A 21,158-nucleotide genomic window follows, 5' to 3' on the forward strand; every position below is an offset into this window, starting at 1 on the left:
TTTCAGATATATTTTGTCTGTATTATCCAGCTGATAAAAACTGACCTTCAGGGAGCTAGTGTAATTTAAAGTCACACAGCTGGCAAGGAACCGAGTCGAACTTTGAACGTCATCTGTGGTCACTGGTTGAGAGAAAAGGAGGCTGATGGGAACCTGCTAAGAGTTATCTCTGGCATTTTTAGTGTCTGTCTTTGGTTTTTATCGTTTGTCCTTGTAAAAGACAGGGCTCATCTCCAATCTCTTACAGTCAAATGTCGTCTAGGTGAGGCCTGGGGTGCGTCTGCACTTGATCTTGGCTTCTTGTTTCTTTCTCAACATGCTCTCTTTAGTCCTCAGACAAACATGAATCCACCTAGGATCAGGGCTGGAGATGGCTGGGCCATTCTTTAAAATAGCTTTAGGAATCATAAAAGACATGTTTGCATTTTTCCTTTCACTGAAGAGTGAAGTGCTCCTCTTCAGTTGTCTCCGGAGAGTGAAGTGCTCCTCTTTACTTGTTTCTGGAGAGTGAAGTGCTCCTCTTCAGTTGTCTCTGGAGAGTGAAGTGCTCCTCCTGAGTTGTCTCTGGAGAGTGAAGTGCTCCTCTTCAGTTGTCTCTGGAGAGTGAAGTGCTCCTCCTGAATTGTCTCTGGAGAGTGGAGTGCTCCTCTTCAGTTGTCTCTGGAGAGTGAAGTGCTCCTCCTGAGTTGTCTTTGGAGAGTGGAGTGCTCCTCTTCAGTTGTCTCTGGAGAGTGAAGTGCTCCTCTTCAGTTGTCTCTGGAGAGTGAAGTGTTCCTCCTGAGTTGTCTCTGGAGAGTGAAGTGCTCCTCCTGAGTTGTCTCTGGAGAGTGAAGTGCTCCTCTTCAGTTGTCTCTGGAGAGTGAAGTGCTCCTCCTGAATTGTCTCTGGAGAGTGAAGTGCTCCTCCTGAATTGTCTCTGGAGAGTGAAGTGCTCCTCCTGAGTTGTCTCTGGAGAGTGGAGTGCTCCTCCTGAGTTGTCTCTGGAGAGTGGAGTGCTCCTCTTTAGTTGTCTCTGGAGAGTGGAGTGCTCCTCTTCAGTTGTCTCTGGAGAGTGAAGTGCTCCTCCTGAGTTGTCTCTGGAGAGTGAAGTGCTCTTCCTGAGTTGTCTCTGGAGAGTGGAGTGCTCCTCTTCAGTTGTCTCTGGAGAGTGAAGTGCTCCTCTTCAGTTGTCTCTGGAGAGTGAAGTGTTCCTCCTGAGTTGTCTCTGGAGAGTGAAGTGCTCCTCCTGAGTTGTCTCTGGAGAGTGAAGTGCTCCTCTTCAGTTGTCTCTGGAGAGTGAAGTGCTCCTCCTGAATTGTCTCTGGAGAGTGAAGTGCTCCTCCTGAATTGTCTCTGGAGAGTGAAGTGCTCCTCCTGAGTTGTCTCTGGAGAGTGGAGTGCTCCTCCTGAGTTGTCTCTGGAGAGTGGAGTGCTCCTCTTTAGTTGTCTCTGGAGAGTGGAGTGCTCCTCTTCAGTTGTCTCTGGAGAGTGAAGTGCTCCTCCTGAGTTGTCTCTGGAGAGTGAAGTGCTCTTCCTGAGTTGTCTCTGGAGAGTGGAGTGCTCCTCTTCAGTTGTCTCTGGAGAGTGAAGTGCTCCTTTTGAATTGTCTCTGGAGAGTGAAGTGCTCCTCCCGAGTTGTCTCTACGTGGAACACTCACAGTTTCCATGGGTTGGGATTATTTCCTAGTATGCGGGTCCTTTGAATGCCAGCTAGTTCACGGCATGCTGAGAGTCTGGTTTCATTATGCAGACCTTCTCCTGGAGGTTGCCCTTCATTTGAACCCCAATCTTAGAGGTAGGCTTTGGGGAGGTGAATCATGGCAGTTCCTGAGCCTCCAATGTGGAAGCCTTCGTGCTGTCGTTCAGACCGAAAGACCTGGAAGAAGCTGACCTAGTTGGGCGACGTTAGGAGGAGGCTCTGATCTCATTCCATGATTCTGGTACCAGAGAGTGGCTTCTGGTCAAGGACTGGTTATGCCCCCATCCACAAGGCCAACAGCTCTTCTCCTCTAGGTTTTACTCTTAGTGAAATGTGACCGTGACAGCCTCCCTTGTTCAGGTCCATGGCTTAGGTTTCAGTCTGTGGTCACTTAGACATGTTGCTCTGGGAGACACAGCACCTCACTTTGTGGTAGGACCTGGGGAGCTGCCCGCCCCAGGGCCTTCAGGAAGAAGAGACAAGGGGCAAAGATTAGGTTCCAGCGACTCCTCAGTGGCATGCACCTAGTACCTAACTTACTCCATAGACTCCACCATAGAAAGACTCTTCCGATTGAACCACTGTGGAGAGAAAACACCAAACACAGAGGGAGGGATGCCAGGTTCAGCATTGTGGGTAATTACTGGAGTCTATAGCCAAGGGAGGACGTCCAGTTTGAGGAAGAGGTGGTTGGAAGTAGAGGCATGGAGGCTGTGGGGGCGAGGCTAACGTTACAGTGTGCCATCCTAGAAGCGGTGAGACGGTCACTCCACAGGTGTGTTGGAAGGGTGCGACAACTTGTAGCGGTAGGACATGAAGTTGTTGGGATTGTGTTCGTTTTGTTGATTTGCATGAACTTTAAGACCCTGTGGGGGCATGGAGGCTGTGGTGGAGGGACTCAGGGAAGATTTAGTTTGAGATAGTAATGGGAATGCCATGGAATTCTCCGTACAGAGGTTCCATACAACTGTGATTAGGCCTGAATACATACAATTCTAATAGATGTGTCCAAGTAGATGGCCAGAACATCACCCTTCACGAGCCTTAGACCTCTGCTTTGTCCTGTTTGCTGCATGGCACAACCAAGTTTATTAACAAAAGACGACAAATAGGATTTATTTCAGAATTATTCAAACGAATGTAATTATTTCCATATGAAGTAACTTGGAAGTAAAATACATTATTAGTTAGAAGCTTGTTAAGGAACTGGTAGAGGGGCTGGGGACACGCCTGCGTGTAAAAGCTGGACGTGGCAGCATATGCTTGTACCTTAGAGCTTCGGGAAAGAGCTGGGTGGATCCTAGAGGCTCCCTGGCCGGCCATCCTAGCTGAAATGGCACGCTACGGGTTCAGTGAGAGAGCTTGTCTTAGGAAATAGGGTAGAGAAGCAGTTGAAGCGACCTGTGTAAACAGAGTCAGAGTCTGTCTGTCTGTCTGTCCATTACTCTCTGACAGACACACACACACACACACACATATATATCACATCACACATGCTTATGTTCACATATATACACACAAAGTGATAACTATAATTTTCACTGCTATTCATATCTAGTAGAAATATTTTGCCGATTTGTTTTTGATGCGTCAAACGCACCACCCTTGCCGTGAAAAGGATAAGAAATGGTTTACTCTGGAAGCAGTTAGGAATGACCTTGGCCTGTGAACAATAATTGAGATTACTCCAAATTCCATGTTCCAGGGTTTTAACAGGTTCCTGAAGTTTTTATAGTAAAAGACAAAGTCGTAAGTCAAAGCACATCCAAAGATGTCGGTGCGTTGTGAACAGGGAAGCCTCTGTTGCAGGCCCTGCCTCTGTCCCATGACATGCTCAGGAGTGGAGCCCTGCACCACTGCAGCCGCCACAGTGTGGTGTGCTATCAGTCAGCCCTAGGAGAGGATGAAACCGAGATACGGCTTCAGGAAAACTTTCAGCTCCTATTTTCTTCTCAGAGTAAAAGTAGTGTTTTACAGAATCTGAAGAATGACTGAGCACTGTGGGATGATCACTGAAGACCCCTGTGTCATGGTCCTCAGAACCTGCTATTTCCTCCCATCCCAGTTTGTCCCTGTGCAGCATCCTCCCTCCCTATGCAGTTTGACCTCTTCTGCATTGGACTCTGCCATAAACAGGCACTCCCTCCCTTGCTGTGGGCCGACCTCCCAGGAGGGCAGGGTGGGCGGAGTCAGTGTACTCCCTCCCCTGCTGTGGGCGGACCTGGGCAGGGTGGGAGAAGTCAGTGCACTTCCTCCCCTGCTGTGGGCGGACCTGGGCGGGGTGGGAGGAGTCAGTGTACTCCTCCCCTGCTGTGGGCGGACCTCCCAGGAGAGCAGGGTGGGCGGAGTCAGTGTACTCCTCCCCTGCTGTGGGCAGACCTCCCAGGAGGGCAGGGTGGGCGGAGTCAGTGTACTCCTCCCCTGCTGTGGGCAGACCTCCCAGGAGGGCAGGGTGGGAGGAGTCAGTGTACTCCCTCCCCTGCTGTGGGCGGACCTGGGCAGGGTGGGAGGAGTCAGTGTACTCCTCCCCTGCTGTGGGCAGACCTCCCAGGTGGGCAGGGTGGGCGGAGTCAGTGTACTCCTCCCCTGCTGTGGGCAGACCTCCCAGGAGGGCAGGGTGGGAGGAGTCAGTTCATTCCTTCAGGACTGGGTGCAGACTCCTGAGGATGGCAGAATGGGAAGGGTTAGTGCACTCCTCCCCTGCTGTGGGCGGACCTCCCAAGAGAGCAGGGTGGGAGGAGTCAGTGCCAAGCTCCCCTACTGTGTGCACGCCTCTGTTAAGGTGGGATGGGAGAGGTCAGTGCCCAGCTACCCTACCGTGTGCACGCCACTGTTAATGATGGGATGGGAGGGGTCAGTGCCGAGCTCCCCTACTGTGTGCAGGCCACTGTTGCTGGTGGGGTGAGAAGAGTCAGCACTCCTTCCTTTCCGTGCGCAGACCCCGCAGGACGGAGGTTGGGAGGAGAACCCAGGGCACTGTATCATGGTTGCACGTAAGGCTTTTGCCTAGCCAAACTTTTATGTTAGCATTTCAGATTGGCAAGCTGAAGGTGCTAAACTGATTTCCCCGGGGGAAATATGGTAATTAAATGATTATCAACACATGAAGGGGAACACATTTTGCTGTGATAAGACATTAAACAAAAATCTAAAGAACCCGTAGGAATTGTTGAGATGCGCTGGATGTCAGCCTTTCGGTTTTCCTTCAAGTGAATTTTTGGCTGTAAGGTTTTGAGTGAGTTCTCATTGATCTGGAGATATTTGGACTTGAAAATTGAAAGGGCTGTTTATTGGCTTAGTTGCCTATTGGAGAAAAATAACGTGAAGAAAACATCACACCTTGTAGCTGTTCAATCAGTCTTCAGTACATTGTGTGAGAAAGCAGGCCCCTATCATCAGAATAGCGGCGTGTAGCTTCAATCACAAGCCACTGGCTAGCCTGCTGAGTCCCCTCCAAAGCAGGAAGGAAGAGAGAAGCTGGTCCCTTTCCTAAAGCGGTCCCAGCCACCTATTTCAGGTGCAAATTGGGAGCCTGACCAGTGTTGTATGGACCTGAAACACAGCCCTGGAGGAAGGAAACCTCATGGCAACCTCCGCGAGAACTTGATGAGGCGCTGTTTGCAGCCCACGCATTTGTGTGCCTCCCTCCGTACAGTCTCCATCCGTTCTAGCCCAGCAGGAAGATAAGGTGATGGTACAGTAAAAGCGGAATAATTAAATAGTTGGCCTCGGCTTTGTCTTGAAGATTGAAAAACTCAATTGTCTGCTTGACCTTCCGAGTCAGAAGAATTCCCCATTTCCTCTCTCTGCAAGAGCCGTGATAGATGTAATTGTGAACTAATTAATTGTTAGGCATCAGAGGCGCCATACTGTAGAAGTCGGGAAAGACTAAATCATATTCATTTGGCTTTGGGATACAGTGAGTGGCCTGGAAATCTTGAGGCTGCAGGGTAACTGATCTAGTGGAGCCTACTGTGTGGGAAAGGAACCGAGCAATGGTAATCTGTATTCATTACGGCTCAGTTTGGTAGACCACAGGACAGCCAAGGGCTTGGGGTCAGCCTGCCCTGGAGCTGAGTTTCCAAGACATCTTTAGACACGTCACTTTAAGTTAATGGAAGCACTATATCCGAACGTTACTCGTTTGAATTCTTAATCCCCACCACACTGTATGATTTTCATAAGAATTGAATGAAAACAGTGATAGATGCCTGGAATCTGTCTGTGTCCATTTAGTTCTTAGCAATAGGAGTAGCTTGTCCATATTTCTTTATTGATTTGACCTAATGTTATGCATGCTACACAGGTCTTCGGGACTTACTGCCTGGAGATACGACATTTGTGGACAGCTTGTCTCTCTGAGTTCCTGAAAGGCCCTTCGCTTTGCTTGCTTTCTCTCTTTTGTTTCTAATTATCACCACATGTCCTTCCAGAGATGAGTTTTGGGAGTGTGCATGAAGCTTCCTGTTAGGAGTTAACTGCAGAGATCAAAGCCTTAGGACTTGCAAAGGCCTCAGAAAGCTGCAGGCTGGCTCCTCGCTCCTCCTCTTGTTTGAATTAACAGGGCTCCAACAGTGAGTGAGGCCCTCTGTGCTCTTGTTCTAGGGAGATAACAGAAGCGCAGACTGCTCATTTATGTACTCATATGGTTCAGGGTCTGCTTGCTTGAAAGCTCTCTGGACGGATAGGGGCTTAGATGCCTGGGTTATTGGAGGCAGCCATCTTCCGTTGTCCTCAGCACTGTGGGATAAGGTACCATCCAATCACCAATCTCATGACCACAGGTCCTTCGATAGAAGGGGATATGTTGGCACCCTCACTGCGGTGCATGAGTTGGGCTTCTTAGTCAAACCTTCCCCCGTCTTTAAATCTAGTGATTATGAGGGCAAGCCGCACGGGAGCCGGAGAGCTCTTGGTGGCAGCAGCAATGACTTTACAGTGTCTGTTGTAATTTATTCCTTCTCTGTACCTCACACCATATTTTTCACAGACGCAAAGTCAGATGTTGGGTAATAGGAAAACATGCTCCTGAGTTACGGTGCCAAACTTATCTCTGTGCTGATCAGATCGAGCTGGCCAAGAGTGCAGGGAAACGCACTGTCTCCGTTTACCAAGAGTGCAGGGAAACGCACTGTCTCCGTTTACCTCTTAAAGGGGACGCCTGGGAGTTTTGATGGGGGTTGGGCATAGACTACTGGAGAGTCCTGCCTCTGACCTAGGGCCTGTTAATTCTCAAATCTATAATGGAGTAAAATGTAGCCTTGCCAACTCAGAAGCTTAGGCCCACCGTATGAAGTTTAGGGCTGACGAGGATTTGGAAGCAGGTGTTGCCGTTTCTATTTTCTTTAGAAGCAACGATGATCTCCTGTTCTTTTAAAGGGCAGCCTATGGCAGGATCCTGAAGGTTCACCCTTAGTTAGAGACCTCTCTTTATGAAGGAAGAAGGGAGGGCTTGTGGCTTTCCATCTATATTTTAGTGAGTAGTGGGAAAAATAATATTTACGACAAAATAGAATTTTACTAAAAGTTGGGTTTACTAATGTCTGGGTTATATTAAATAAAAGGCATCAGACAGCCTGTTGGCCAGATGGATTTACAGATGATCACATAATCTGGGAAGATAGGTAAAATGGAGACATCATGATTTCCCAGTGTGTGCAACTTGAGAGAGAAAGAAAGCTGCGCTGTTGGAGTGTACCAGGTTCTTCCTTTCAGGCCACTAACCAGCTCCCAAATCATGACATGGAGACTTTGTATCAGTAATAAATCTCGACCTTCTCTTATGCTCATGTTTTACTAGCTCTTACCACTCAGCCTGTTTCTCTTTGTTTATGTTTCTCCTCAGGGACTTTTACCTCTTCTTTCTCCATGTCTTACTTTCCTGCTATCTCTGTCTGTCTGTCTGGCAGCTGCCTTATTTTCTTCTCTCTTCCTCCTGAGCCTAGATTTCTCCTCCTGTTTAGTCTCTCTGCCTGCCAGCCCCGCCTATCCTTTCCCTGGCTAGCTTCTGACTGGCTGTTCAGCTTTTTGTCAGACCAATCAGGTGCCGTAGGCAGGGAAGGTTACACAAATGTAGCATAAGCAAACCTAACACACCTTTACACAGTTAAAATAATAGTCTGCAGCATAAACAAGCGTAACACATCTTTACGTAGTCAATTTCCACGACTTCGGACTATTCTCGCCATTTAAATACTCTCATGTGCCATGTGCGAACTGTACACAGCCCTAGCTGTACTAAAGGGACATGTCCATTACACAGCTGTGACAGTAAGCTTGGAAGAGTGTTTATCTCCCCTGTGACCAACTATCCTTCCTTTCATGGGCACAACCCACTGGTAAGTAGCAATAACATCACAAGAGGCTTTAAGAAACGCTATCAACAGCCAACTCCTGAAGATCCACTGTCCTTTAGTCTCCCTTTTTGGGAGCCAGGATCTTTGGTTTAGAGGCAGTTTTTGTTTAAAGACTAGTTGAGAAAAGAATATGCAGTGTTTAAATTATACTGTATACACGGAGGGCATAATGATAGTTTGCTCTTACGAAGTGACTTACAGTGAGTAGAAAATGGAGCCGTTGCTATCCTTAGCTTATGCACCCATCCTTTCTAGGATTTAATTCCCCATAAAGACCGAGACTTCGCTGTTATATATATCTCATCATGTTCTGCAATCTCTATTTTGATTTAATGCTTTCTTCATAAAGTCTCCAGAATACTGTTAACGTGTTGCCTTTGGGAAAGGGAAATGAAGACATTGTCAATTCTGAACTCCATTTCACTGCTAGGGATTGCTAATGAATTGCTGTGAGCAAAGCTATCAGGAAACAGAGCCCAAGTATTTGTTCTAACTTCTAAAAATACAGATTGTTTTTGGCAGTTTCTAACCCCCAGGAACAACAACTTAATTATTTCTGTCGTATGCCGAACACTTCGTTAAAATGAAAACCATAAATGAACTGGAGGTAAACGGTGCCCTATGCTGGATGTGGGGAGTTTATTCTAAGTCGGTTCAGAATGCCAAGACAGAATTGGCATGTACGCAATTTAGAAAATTAAAGCCATTAATAGCACCAAAGGGATTATTGTGTGGCCCTCACAGAAACTTTAAATAGGGCCTGTTCAGGCTCCCAGTGGCAGTAGTAAGCAGGCTCGTGTTAACTCCGTGGAGACTAGGGCTCTGTCAGCTTAGGTGTGAACACCAGAGACAGGTGCTGTTTATCTTCTAATTCCCAGATGAAGTCTGGAAGAACACCTCAGCCCTAAATGTGAACGTTTTACTTACCCGGGAGGCTGGAGCTACCCCCCAAAGCCACACAAAGGAGTCTATTAGAGACAGAGCCAGGCCTTGATCTTGAGGGCTGTAAGGGTTACTCGCCAGGTTAGCTACTGACTTCCAGCATCAAAAGCAGTGGAGGAACCACTGGGGCAGACATGTGGTTGGGATGTGATACCTGCTTATTGGTGGCCTCTTGCCTTACTATCTGTTGGAGAGTGGAATATTTCACCCTGAGGGACCCTTTTGTTTATGAGACCTAACGTTTGGAAGACGTTGGGTTTGCCCATTTCCCCCCTTGGAAAGCTCTAGTGGGAATTTTGGCTAGCCTTGGATGGATACCGGCTCAGCTCACTCCCTCTCCTGTGCTTCCTAGTCCTGGTGTTTCCTGTCACCTGGACTGTCACCATTGCCTGGAAGCTGGTTTCTCTTAGCTAACTAACACTTGTGCTTCCTGTCAAGAAGCCAAAGAGACTTTGTAAATGTGTCTTGAAGACTCTCTTTTCCCACTTCAAATGCTTATTGACTTTTCTGAAAGAATCCAGCTTCATCCACTGGCTGACGGGTCCTGGCCCCTGCCCCATCTTCTTTGCTGCTCCCTCCTCATACACTCCTCTTCCCAGCTACACCACACTTGTGTTGTGGCTGGACCACCGCAAGCTCATTTCCTTGTAAGGTCTGAACCCCAGTGCGCATTATCTCAACCCCGCCCCATCACCACATAGCAGATTCTTCTGATATCTGAATGTTGCTTAAGTGCCTCTCCCCTCCCCCGATACAGCCCTCCTCTAATCACTCAACCTAAAGAAGCCACCGTCTACTCTAATTGGTCAACTTGCAGACCAAACACATTTCCTCTTTCAGAAGGCTGACTCTGTCAGAGTAGAGAACTCATCAGAACAGCTGCTTTGGGAATGTTCATGGAAGGAACAGATTCCTACATGAAGCAGGGATGAGCCAGTATTGGCCTTAACTGATCTCCCCTCCAGCCCAGAGCAGGAGTCAGTATGGCCGTATGTGTTCTCCTTTGAAATAGCCAGCCACACTCTAGGATGCTCAGCTTCCCTTCCGTGAGCTCTCAAGTACAGAAGTCCCTGCTTGGAAACCTTCGTGCTTTTGAGGGAATACACAGATGAAAGCTAGAAAAAATTCGACTAGCCATTCCCCTCATAGATTTGATCGCAGAGAGTTCTATCCCCCACGAGCCTTTCTTTTCTATCAGTAGGGTACCGAGGTCTGTTAAAAGTCCCGTGTAGCTCAAATCCTCACTTCACAAGAGGGAAAACCAACTATCTCTTTCATTTAAATATATTGGTGGAACTTGAGGAAAGAAGCAAGGGAAGATGCATAGTATTTTAAAGATGGAATTTTTGCACTTTAATGTCTGGCATCAGCTGGATTTAGAAATAAAAATACTAGATAAATATGATGTCCATAATGCTTACATAATTATTGTATCAATATATTTTGAAATATGCAGATGCATACTGAATGTATATTTTAAACTGTATTTGGAAATTTTTCTGCTCACTTATAGATCTAAACCCTTCTAATCTGAAAAGCTAACAGCAAACAGAAAGTGAACTAGTTTTCAAATCTTTTAGGGGAAGTATGTTCTCTAGCTTTTTCCCTTTGTCTGAGTAGTGCCCTGAAGAAAACCTTAGTGGGCTCCAGTCATTAGCGAAGCTTCAACTGATCTGGGCAGTAGAATGAGGCTGTCAATGGCTCCTTGTCCCAGGGAGCAATGAGCTTTGGCCCTAGCCAGAGGGTCAGTTGGTGTCTTCTGACCTCCCTTAGATAACTAAGCTTCCTTCAGCGTCATGCAGCTCCCACCACAGTGCTTCTTAGTAAACCTAGAATTTTGGAATTTTAGAACAGAAAGTAAAACCAAATTCCGTTGAGATCACTGGGCTCGTGGCATGGGTGAGTCACGAGCCCAGATCTCCTGACCACTTTGCACCCCCCTCCTCCATCACTGTGTCCCGTCATGGTATACACACACACACACACACACACCACACACACACACGCACACACACACACCCGCCTCCCACCCTGGGCCAGGTTCTAGCCTAACGCAGGGATTTGTCTGCCTCTCAGGCTCACCACTCAGAGCAAGTATTCTTGAAGTAGAGGACTGTTGTATCTGTTTATTTACTTATTTGATCTTGTCAAATTTCCAACTCACAACCGTGAATTGCAGATGTAACATGGTAGTAAAATCGTCTCCTATTGGTGGATTGTGTCTTCCACAAGTTTGCAGTGGCATAGTTTGGACTTAGAGATTCTTCATAGAAATTCCAGCTTTCTGCTTCTTGCATCACCTTTACAGATCAGTCAACGCTATCAGAGTTGAGATGTTGACTTACATGATTTAAACTTAGTATTAACATTATGTGTGTATGTATACATATATATGTACACGTATATATAATGTGTATATGTGTATATATGCATGCTTATATGTCAGAATTGTCCCTTATTGCTAACAAGCAATAAGCAGTATTTTAATTCTGTGCTGTCAACATTTCTTAAGGTAGTTGATGAACAGCCATGCATGTTCATCAGTGTGGACATTTTGAGGAGTAACTAGCCCCATGCAGGCCATCATCCTTTGGTCTGCTTTTGAACTGAATGTTGACAGAGTCCAGCTGGCTCCTTTGATCCTATTGATCCTCATGGTGCCACAGTGTTCGTCAGGTAACAAGGGAAGTCTTAGATTGAGAACAGGAAACCTTCCACAACCGACCTTGCTTGCCTCCCTCCTCCATGTTTAACAGTCACCCGCACACGTCCCATCCACAGCGGACCTTGTGACCTTGGACACACAATGTGTGATCTTTATCATTGGTCTGTTTTTACCTGGCCAGTAGTCTCTGCCTTTGACTCCTTCCTGTCTGCCTTCCACTATTTCTTTAAACAAACGCAATAGGCAATGTCTGGCCTGGATTAAAGTGCTGGGTAAGGAGAGAGGGGTGTTGTGAACCCCGTGTGAACAGCTCGGCCAGGGGAGTCCTCTTGCTGAAGTGGGGAAGGCTGAAATGAGGCAGGTTGGGGGTTGAGTGGCAGCAGAGTCACCTCTTAAAGGCATTAAAGGTTCTGGAGGCAGAAATGAGTGGTCTTGGGCTTCCCTGAGATACTGACGTAGAGCAGGAAGAGAGACCGCTGTCTAGATGAAATCCAGGTAGCCTGAAATCCAGAGAGAAGACACACGTCTGAGGGACATATATTTGGGAAGTGACTTTATTTTTGAAATCATAGTGGCTAAGCTTTCCAAGAAAGGGAAGTGCGAGACAGATTTTTGCTTGGCTTGGAACTGAGGATGGGAAGAGGCAACTGGAAATAAACCAACCAGAAGAGAGAGATGGAAAAACCACAGTGTCGTACTTGGGACACTGAGATTGTGTCTCACCTAGGATTTATTGGCTCCTGAAAGGTCCCTGGGAACCTCTGTAAGTTTTCTAGGATGATGGGGAGTGTGTAAAGACTGAGCAAAGAGAAGCATGCGGGGACAGCACAATTCTTCCCAGAGGCTTGGCTCTAACTAAAAGCAGAGGATTGGGGCCATCCTGGGAGGAAGAGGTGGCCGCTATTCAGAAGGATGGGGTGTCAGACGAACAGTGTATTATTTCGGTCTCTTGTGACTTGTTTCAGGTTTGCTTTTTGTTTTGCTGGTGCTGGTAGTTTATTTGTTTGATGCTGAGGCATTTGCTAAAAAGCACATGTAAGTACTTAGTGGACAGGAGAGAGGATCCTGCTGTCTTCTCATTACCAGTAGGGGCTGGTTTTCAGCGCCTTGGCCAACAGAGCTCCATTGTCACTGTCCTTATGCTGATGAAGGGCTCCCGCAAGGGAAGGTGATGTCACTGACCACCAAGAAAACAAGGTGTGATGGGCAGAAAGAAGACCCAGACCCATGGTGAACGTGCAAAACAAATTTAAAGAAATGTTTAAAGAAATATTGCGGCACAGTGGTGAAAGGAATATTATGAACTTATTGAAATAACAGTGTTAGGAGAATTCTCTAGTTGATTGGTTCTGGTTATTATTTTAAAACATTTGTCTCTTGATTATATTGGCATAGAGGTAGGGAAGGGGATTTAATTTACTGATCTAGGCCAACAGGGTGGGTCCAGTGTGTGTGTGTGTGTGTGTGTGTGTGTGTGTGTGTGTGTGTGTAATATGAACTTATGTCCTTTTATGTAGGTAAAATTGGATATTGATTCTAGTGAGCGCCCAGCATTAAGAGCAGTACATTCATTGTTAAGGGTTTATTGCTTTGCTGTCTCTCGTAGCCTTTAACCTTCTCTTTTATAAAAGGTCATCAAATTCCAGCAGGGGTTTTTATTCATGCTGTGATCTGTGAAGGACTGGGAACAGTAGCATGTCTAAGAACAATCTGGTGGTGGCACACATGTTTATTTTGAGGTATGAAGTACTGTGATTCATGTAGTATATGATAGACAAGGTGTTATGTGGGATATTCATAGGTAAAAATCACGCTAGGTTATTTTTTATTTTAATAGCTTATAGGTAGCTCCCATTTTGTACTTTTCTTCCGCTTGCATGTGGCCAGCTGTTAAGGTTTCTGTTGCGGTGAGAAAGCAGACTGAAGGGAAAGTGTTCATTTCAGCTTACAGCTCCACCTCACAGCCCGTCACCAAAAGAAGGCAGGACAAGGACTCAAGCAGGGCAGGAGCCTGGAGGCAGGAGCTGTGCAGAGACCATGGGAGTACTGCCTCCTGGCTTGTTTCTAATGGCTTGCTTGGCCTGTTTCCTTATAGAACTCAGCACCACTTCTAAAGTGGTGCCACCCATGGTGAGCCTGTCCCTCTCAAGCCAGACATTAGCCAAGAAAATGCAGGCCTCCCCATAGGCTAAGCTGATGGAGGCTTTTTCCTTATTTGAGGTTCGCTCTTTCCAAATGACTCTAGCCTGTGTCAAGTCAACATAAAAACTGGTCAACACACCGGCTCTCTGCCCTGAAGATGAGCCTCCAAATAAAAGATAAAGCAAGAGCGAGATTCATAACTGGAGTTATAAAGTTATGGGATGTTTCCTTCAGTTTTCCCTGACATTTCATGTTGAGTGAATCTGGAGACTGATGTCATGTTTACAGAGACTCCTGTTCTGATGCATAGTTAAGTTTCTGTATTTGTACGTTGTGTGCGTGCACATGCACACGTGTGTTTACGCACATGCAACCACAGTGAGCACATTTGGGGATCAGAGGTCAACTTTCTGGGTCTTCTCCTCTCACTTCCCACCTTACTTCCTGAGACAGTATCTCTCACTGAACCTGCTAGGCCGGCTGACAGGTGAGCTCCGGGGATCTGCCTGTCTCTGCCCACCCAGCACTGGGGCAGTACACAGCCCACTGCTGCTGACCGCATGCGTGGATGCGGGGATCTGTGCTTCCTTGCACAGCGAACACTTTATTGCCCTATGGCTTCAGTCTCCGTGTTTGGTCACTTTTCAACTGCAGGTTTATACTGCATTGCTATGAGAGCTCTGTGGCACGGCTGCACTTTTTAACCTGCTCCTGTGTGAGGAAACAGGAAAGAGAGAAAAGAAATCACAGGAAGACCGTCAGAGGTCCGGATTTGCTGAGTCCAGTGGGAGGATCTGGGCCTCTGCTCTCTCTCCCATGCACGAGTCCCCATCTCTGCACCTGCCTCTCTGCATCAGGGAAGAGACTTACTTCTGGTCTGTGCATCTCAGCAAACTAAAACGCATCAGTTATCCGTGTAACATCATACATGACACAACACACTCATTTGCTGACAGCTATTTCTGTGTGTTGTATCCATAAAGATTATAAAAGGAAACAGAAACATTTATAGCTTGAAATAAGATTCGAGACTTCTTATTTTTAGAGACTGGGTTTCTACTGTAGCCCTGGCTGTCCTGGAACTCACTATGTAGATCAGGCTGGCCACAAACTCAGAGATTCCCCCTGCCTCTGCCTTCCACGTGCAGATTAAAGGTGTGCCACCATCACCCGGCGAGACTCTATACTTTTATTTGTCCATTTTATCTGTTTGAAATTTTCTATTACATTTAGTGTATATGTGTACTTATGTACGTGTGCATGTGTGTTATCACACACATGTAGAGGTCAAAAGACAGCTTCAAGGAGTCAGTTCTTTCCTTCTGCCAGGTAGGTTTTGGAGGCTGAACCGAGGTCCCCTGGCTTGTTGGCAAGTGCCCTTACCTGCTGCCATATCGTTTGTCCTTTCTACCAATTTTGACATCCAATTATTAAGTTTTAGCTGCCGTTTGCTCAGCTACTCATAATAATACGACGAAGAATCCTGAATAGAATATTCATAGCATAATAAAAAGGTCTTTATGATACCCCAAATTATTGTGATAACATGAATATGATTTATATGTAAGAACTACCTTGGTATAGGAAAAACAGAGCTCTATTTAAAATATGCCTTCTCTCATAGTCATTATGTTTTTCTGTTCTTACGACTTAGCGACTGGTGTTTTGCTTGTTGTTTATAGAAAGGCTGTGAGTAGCTAAGCCTTTCCCTTTGGTTCTTTGGGAAGGTTTTCATTCTGCCGACAGCAGCGTTCCTGCGGGCTGCATCAGTGCTAACTACAGTCCCATGTTTCTGGCTGGGTAGCAGGAAACACGAATGTTTCCTTTCTCACATTTCCCAGACATATTTATGTAATTTTTAATAATTGTGGAAATCTTTACTTTGCAGGGTCTTCAGTTCAGAGACTTAACTGAGTTCTCTTTACTTAACCATAAAACAAAAATCTCTACTCTTGATTGCTTGAAAGACTTTTCCCCAAAGGCTGAAAATATGAGCAGAGGTCTTATGCCTCCAAGGTTGTATACCTAAGAATAAAAGAAGTTAGCTTTTGCAAATAATTATTATAGCACCATGTTTCTAGCTATACTTTGGTGCTGAGGATATTGGGGCATGAACACATAGGAATCTCACTCTGTGATAAACGGATCGAATTTCAAGAGCACAAAGAATGATTCCAGTGTTGGGTGACTGGAGAGAGGAAACTCTTTAAGACACAGCTAAGACATCTGTGTGATCAAGGAGGGCTTCTCTGCCAACACTCGAAGAACGGGAAACTATTTAAGAGCAAGGGAAAATATGTCTTCCATGTCACCAAAACCTTGAGGCTTCTAGAAGACTGATACAATTTAGATACGTGAAGAGAGACTATCATGTGTTGGAGGGAACAGATGGTGGCTGCCAGGGAGGAAGTTGGGTTCTAGCCATAACTTTAAGGCCACAGTAATTAGGAATTTGGATTTGACTTGTGTGCCCTGGGAGCTGTTGAAGGGTCCCCACCAGTGAGCCATAGGTTGGATTTGTGTTTTATGAAGATTAGACAGAGGTGAGCAGCAGTGGAATTGGGAGGAGTGTTGGGAGTAAAGGAAAGTTAGTAGGGAAATAATGAGGCTCATAGTGTGGTGGGGAGCAAGTTCTAAGGGGATTTGGGAAATAGAACCATCATTTTTTTATTAGATAAATAAGGTAAAGGAAATATCAGGTTTCTGGAACTGTGAAGAAAACATTTCCATTTCTGCAGCAAAGGGAAAGGAGGATGTGGAGAAACAGCTTTGGAGAGAGAGCAAGAACGTCGGAGGTGTTGGCAAGGGGGTGGTTTGATCCCAGCTCTGAGCACAGAGCAGAGCTCTGAGCTGGAGACAGGGGACAAGGAACACAGGAAGTATTTACAGCCCTGGGAAGCATGCTGTTTGCTGCGGGGAAAGCTCTCAGAAGAGAAGGTTCAGAATCGAATTCCCTGATTGGACTGAATGTAGAGCTGGACTGGAGAAGCAGCTTACAGTCCAGGAGAGGAGGGGCCCAGGCAGTCAGAGAGCCAGAGCGAATGGTGGGTCCTGAGCCCCAGAACCGACAGGCATGTGGACAAGGACATCTACTTTGAGAGCCAGGGCATCGGATGAGGAACAGTTATGAGCTGGGTCCAGCTTCAAGAACCACTACAGCGCCCTGGTGGGATCGCCAGCTAGAATGGGGGTGACAACGGAAAGAGCAGGCAAGAGAGAAACACGCTCGTGACTGAAGGGCATGCAGGTGCCTTTTGTGGGGGCGTGGATGCTAAGGACGACACAGAATACTGTGTCATAGAATAGTCAGAGACAGGTGGTAGCCGTGGCTTCCTCCTGTGTCTAAGGAAACCATGCAATTAGCTGTCGTCGTCCAGCCAAGGTAGAAGCCTAGATCACGTGGTTTGCCTTTATAAAGATGTTCTGGACATCGAATGATGTTTTAAAATTATTGTTATTAGTTCCTTGAGAACTCCACACAATGTAGTAAATCATTTTTTGCCCCAACTTCTCCCAGGTCTACTCGTCCCTTCCCATCCCATTCCCTACCCTAACATTGTGTCCTCTCTTAAAAAGTGATTTAAATTATTAAATTACTGAATTCAGTTTGTACTACCCATATACGTGGATGTGGGACCATGCACGGAAGCATAGTCAACCTACCAGGGACCGCACCCTCAAAGAGCACCCAATTTTCCTCCTCTGGCAGCTTTCAGTTGCCAGGGGCTCCTCATTTATGGGTGGGATTGGTACCCACCTCCTGACTCCGTGCAGGGCTTCTGGCTGGCTGGCTCAGTTTGCACAGGTTCTGTGGGTGCTGCTGTAACTGCTATAAGTTCATATATGCAGCTGCCCGAGGATGTTCCCTGCTTCTGGCCCTTAGGGTCTTTCTACCTCCTCTTCCTCAATGATAACTGAGCCTTGGGAGGAGGAGATGTGATCTAGATGTTCCAGTTAGGGCTGAACATTCTGAGCTCTCACTTTTTGCCCCTTGACTAATTGTGGGTCTCGGTGTTAATCACCATTTGCTGCAAAATGAAGAAGATTCAGGGATGAAGTTTTATAGATTCGCTAATCTATGAGTATAAAGATAAGTTGTTAGGGGTCTGTTTATTGCTATGTTCATTTAATAGGACGGTAATATTAAGTTCTCCCTTGTGGCCTATGACCTATGCAGCCATAGGTCCGTGGCTCAGTGATGGTGCCTGTATGTATTTTCAGTTGTCTTACTGTCCAGATTTGATCTTGTTGTCACGCCTCTTCACAATTCAAACTAGGAGGGATGAACTCAAAGAAGACAGGAGGAGATGGGTTTTACCTTAGACCAGTGGTTCTCCCACAGGGGTCATGTATCATAGCAGTAGCAGAATTGCAACTATAAAGTAGTAATAATTTTGAATGAAATAATTTTTTGGTTGGGAGTCATCACAGCAGGGGGACTTATATTAAAGGGTCGCAGCATCAGGAAGGTTGAGTGCCACTGCCTTAGATGTTGTAGTACTTGGGGCTCAGAGGCAGGGTCGGGGGTTCTAAGTTGTAACTGCTGTTACACCCCATTCCCGGCCTTGTATATGGTCCTCAGATGAGTTGACTGCTAGAACTGTCTTTCCCTTCCTGAAATTCATTATGGAGTCTGAACTCCACAGTGCTCACCGTCCCCCAACACACACGTGCCTGCACTCATACCAGATTCCAGAGTAAGCAGGCGAAGGAAGGGCAATATTTGCTTTCAAGTTGCGCTTAAAAAGCCAAGTGTCATAGCAGCATAGCTCACAGTCTCGTTCTGGGGTTGATATTTGCATTGCTTAGGGTGGCTCAGCGCATGCCAAGTTGATATGTCTTTTATTCAGCAGAAGAAATAGCTGGGGACCGAGAGGAGGAGCCTCCATGCAGAGTGTGGATGAAACACCGATGGGTGTTTGTGATGTTCCTTTGCTGAAGCAGTTTAATTGCCAAGTGATGGATCTGCTGTAGAGTCAGTGGTCATAGTTGTATAATCCCGTATCATACCCGTGCATATATCATTATTTAAGGTGTTACACTGGCCCTTGGCTACGAATAGATTTTTAAACCAGGTAATTAGAATTGGGATCAGGAATTGTAGTACAAATATTATCTCTAGGGTATTAACCATTGGTATGCAACTTGACATAGCATCTCTCATGCTACACAAAGAATGGGCTTTAAGACATGGGCTTCTGCAAGCAAGAGACAGTGTGGCAGAAGAAGGCTATTTGGGTTTAAACATGTTTGACCTTCTCATTTGGCACATGTGAAAACTGAGGCACAAGATGCCAGTCTGGTTTAGAAGGTGGTAGTTTCGTGTCCCAGGATGCTTTCCAGGAACGGCAGCAAATTGCTTATGAGGACCTTTGTTTGAGTTTCTTGTGGGATGTGACAGAGTCATCGTTCAGGGTTCACTTGCAGGAGGAGGGAGCCTAGAAAGCTGTGGGGAGGAGGGAGAGAGAGGGATACATGCCGCCCTCCAGCCGCAGGATGGATGCTGCCAGCGTGACCCTTCCTACATATTTGTATATTTTAATTCAAAAGGAAATAGCAGCATTGGGTGAAAACAAAAAAGAAAGACATTTGCTGTTGCTAGAAGAATTTGATAGACTCAGGGATGGGAGAGTCATCGGTGTAGAGAAGCCAGTGGATTATCTAGTCGTACAGGTCGTTCTTCACGGGTGTTAGCATATACCTGCGTTCTAATGCGTCACAGGTGTTAGCATATGCCTGCGTTCTAATGCTCACAGGTGTTAGCATATACCTGAGTTCTAATGCGTCACAGGTGTTAGCATATGCCTGCGTTCTAATGCTCACAGGTGTTAGCATATGCCTGCGTTCTAATGCTCACAGGTGTTAGCATATACCTGCGTTCTAATGCTTCACAAATGTTAGCATACACCTGCGTTCTAATGCTCACAGGTGTTAGCATATACCCGCGTTCTAATGCGTCACAGGTGTTAGCATATATCTGCGTTCTAATGCGTCACAGGTGTTAGTATATACCCACGGTCTAATGCTTCACAGGTGTTAGCATATACCCGTGTTCTAATGCTTCACAGGTGTTAGCATATACCCGTGTTCTAATGCTCACAGGTGTTAGCATACACCTGCATTCTAATGCGTCACAGGTGTTAGCATATACCCGCGTTCTAATGCTTCACAGGTGTTAGCATATACCCGTGTTCTAATGCTCACAGGTGTTAGCATACACCTGCATTCTAATGTGTCACAGGTGTTAGCATACACCCGTGTTCTAATGCTTCACAGGTGTTAGCATATACCTGCGTTCTAATGCTCACAGGTGTTAGCATACACCCGCGTTCTAATGCTTCACAGGTGTTAGCATACACCTGCGTTCTAATGCTCACAGGTGTTAGCATATACCCGTGTTCTAATGTTTCACAGGTGTTAGCATATACCTGCGTTCTAATGCTCACAGGTGTTAGCATACACCCGCGTTCTAATGCTTCACAGGTGTTAGCATACACCTGCGTTCTAATGCTCACAGGTGTTAGCATATACCCGTGTTCTAATGTTTCACAGGTGTTAGCATATACCTGCGTTCTAATGCTCACAGGTGTTAGCATATACCTGCGTTCTAATGCTCGCAGGTGTTAGCATACCCAATAAACACATACTCCCCATCTGCTATCCTAATTAGTGTGGTGACTTTGAAATTTCACCTGTGGCCACAATCTATTATGAAGAGACCCCACTGGTCATTACAGCTTAAATTTTAGTGTGTGTTTGTCCCAGTTAGGGTTTCTTTCCCTTTTGGGGGCACAATATTTTAAAAATTTTTATGTGCATTGGTGTTTTGCCATGGGTGTCAGGTCCCCTGGAACTGGAGTTATAGACAGTTTTGAGCTGCCATGTGGGTCCCAGGAATTGAACACAGGTCCTCTGGAAGAGCAGTTGGTGCCCTTAACCCCTGAGCCATCTCTCCGGCTCCCAGTTAGGGTTTCTATTGCTCTGATGAAACACCATGACCAAAAGCAAGTTGTGGGTGAAAGGGTTTACTTGGCTTATACTTCCACATCACTGTTCATCACTGAAGGAAGTCAGGACAGGAACTCAAACAGGGCAGGAACCTGGAGACAGGGGCTGATGCAGATGCTGTGGAGGGGTGCTGCTTACCGGCTGTTCCTCATGACTTGTTCAGCCTGTTCAGAACCCAAGACCACCAGCCCAGGGATGGCGCCACCCACAGTGGGCTGGGCCCTCCTCCATCAGTTGCTAATTCACAATATGCCCTACAGAGTTGCCTGCAGCCCAGTGTTACGAAGATACGTTTTTTTATCGAGGTTCCTCCTCTCAGATGACTTCACGTGTTACATGTTCATTTTGAGCCACTGTGGGTCCCACT

The 21,158-nt window shown here is 46.4% G+C and overlaps 1 protein-coding gene across 24 annotated transcripts in view; it reads left to right on the forward strand.

Annotated features, from left to right (window-relative positions):
* Positions 1 to 21,158, forward strand: part of LOC121442754 (band 4.1-like protein 3) — a 165,135-nt gene that overhangs the window by 59,307 nt on the left and 84,670 nt on the right. The gene's annotated exons all lie outside the window — the stretch shown is intronic.

Source organism: Microtus oregoni, unplaced genomic scaffold (genome assembly GCF_018167655.1).
Source record: "Microtus oregoni isolate MIOR12 unplaced genomic scaffold, Mior012 000095F_ref0000231, whole genome shotgun sequence".
Classification (NCBI taxonomy): Eukaryota; Metazoa; Chordata; class Mammalia; order Rodentia; family Cricetidae; genus Microtus; species Microtus oregoni.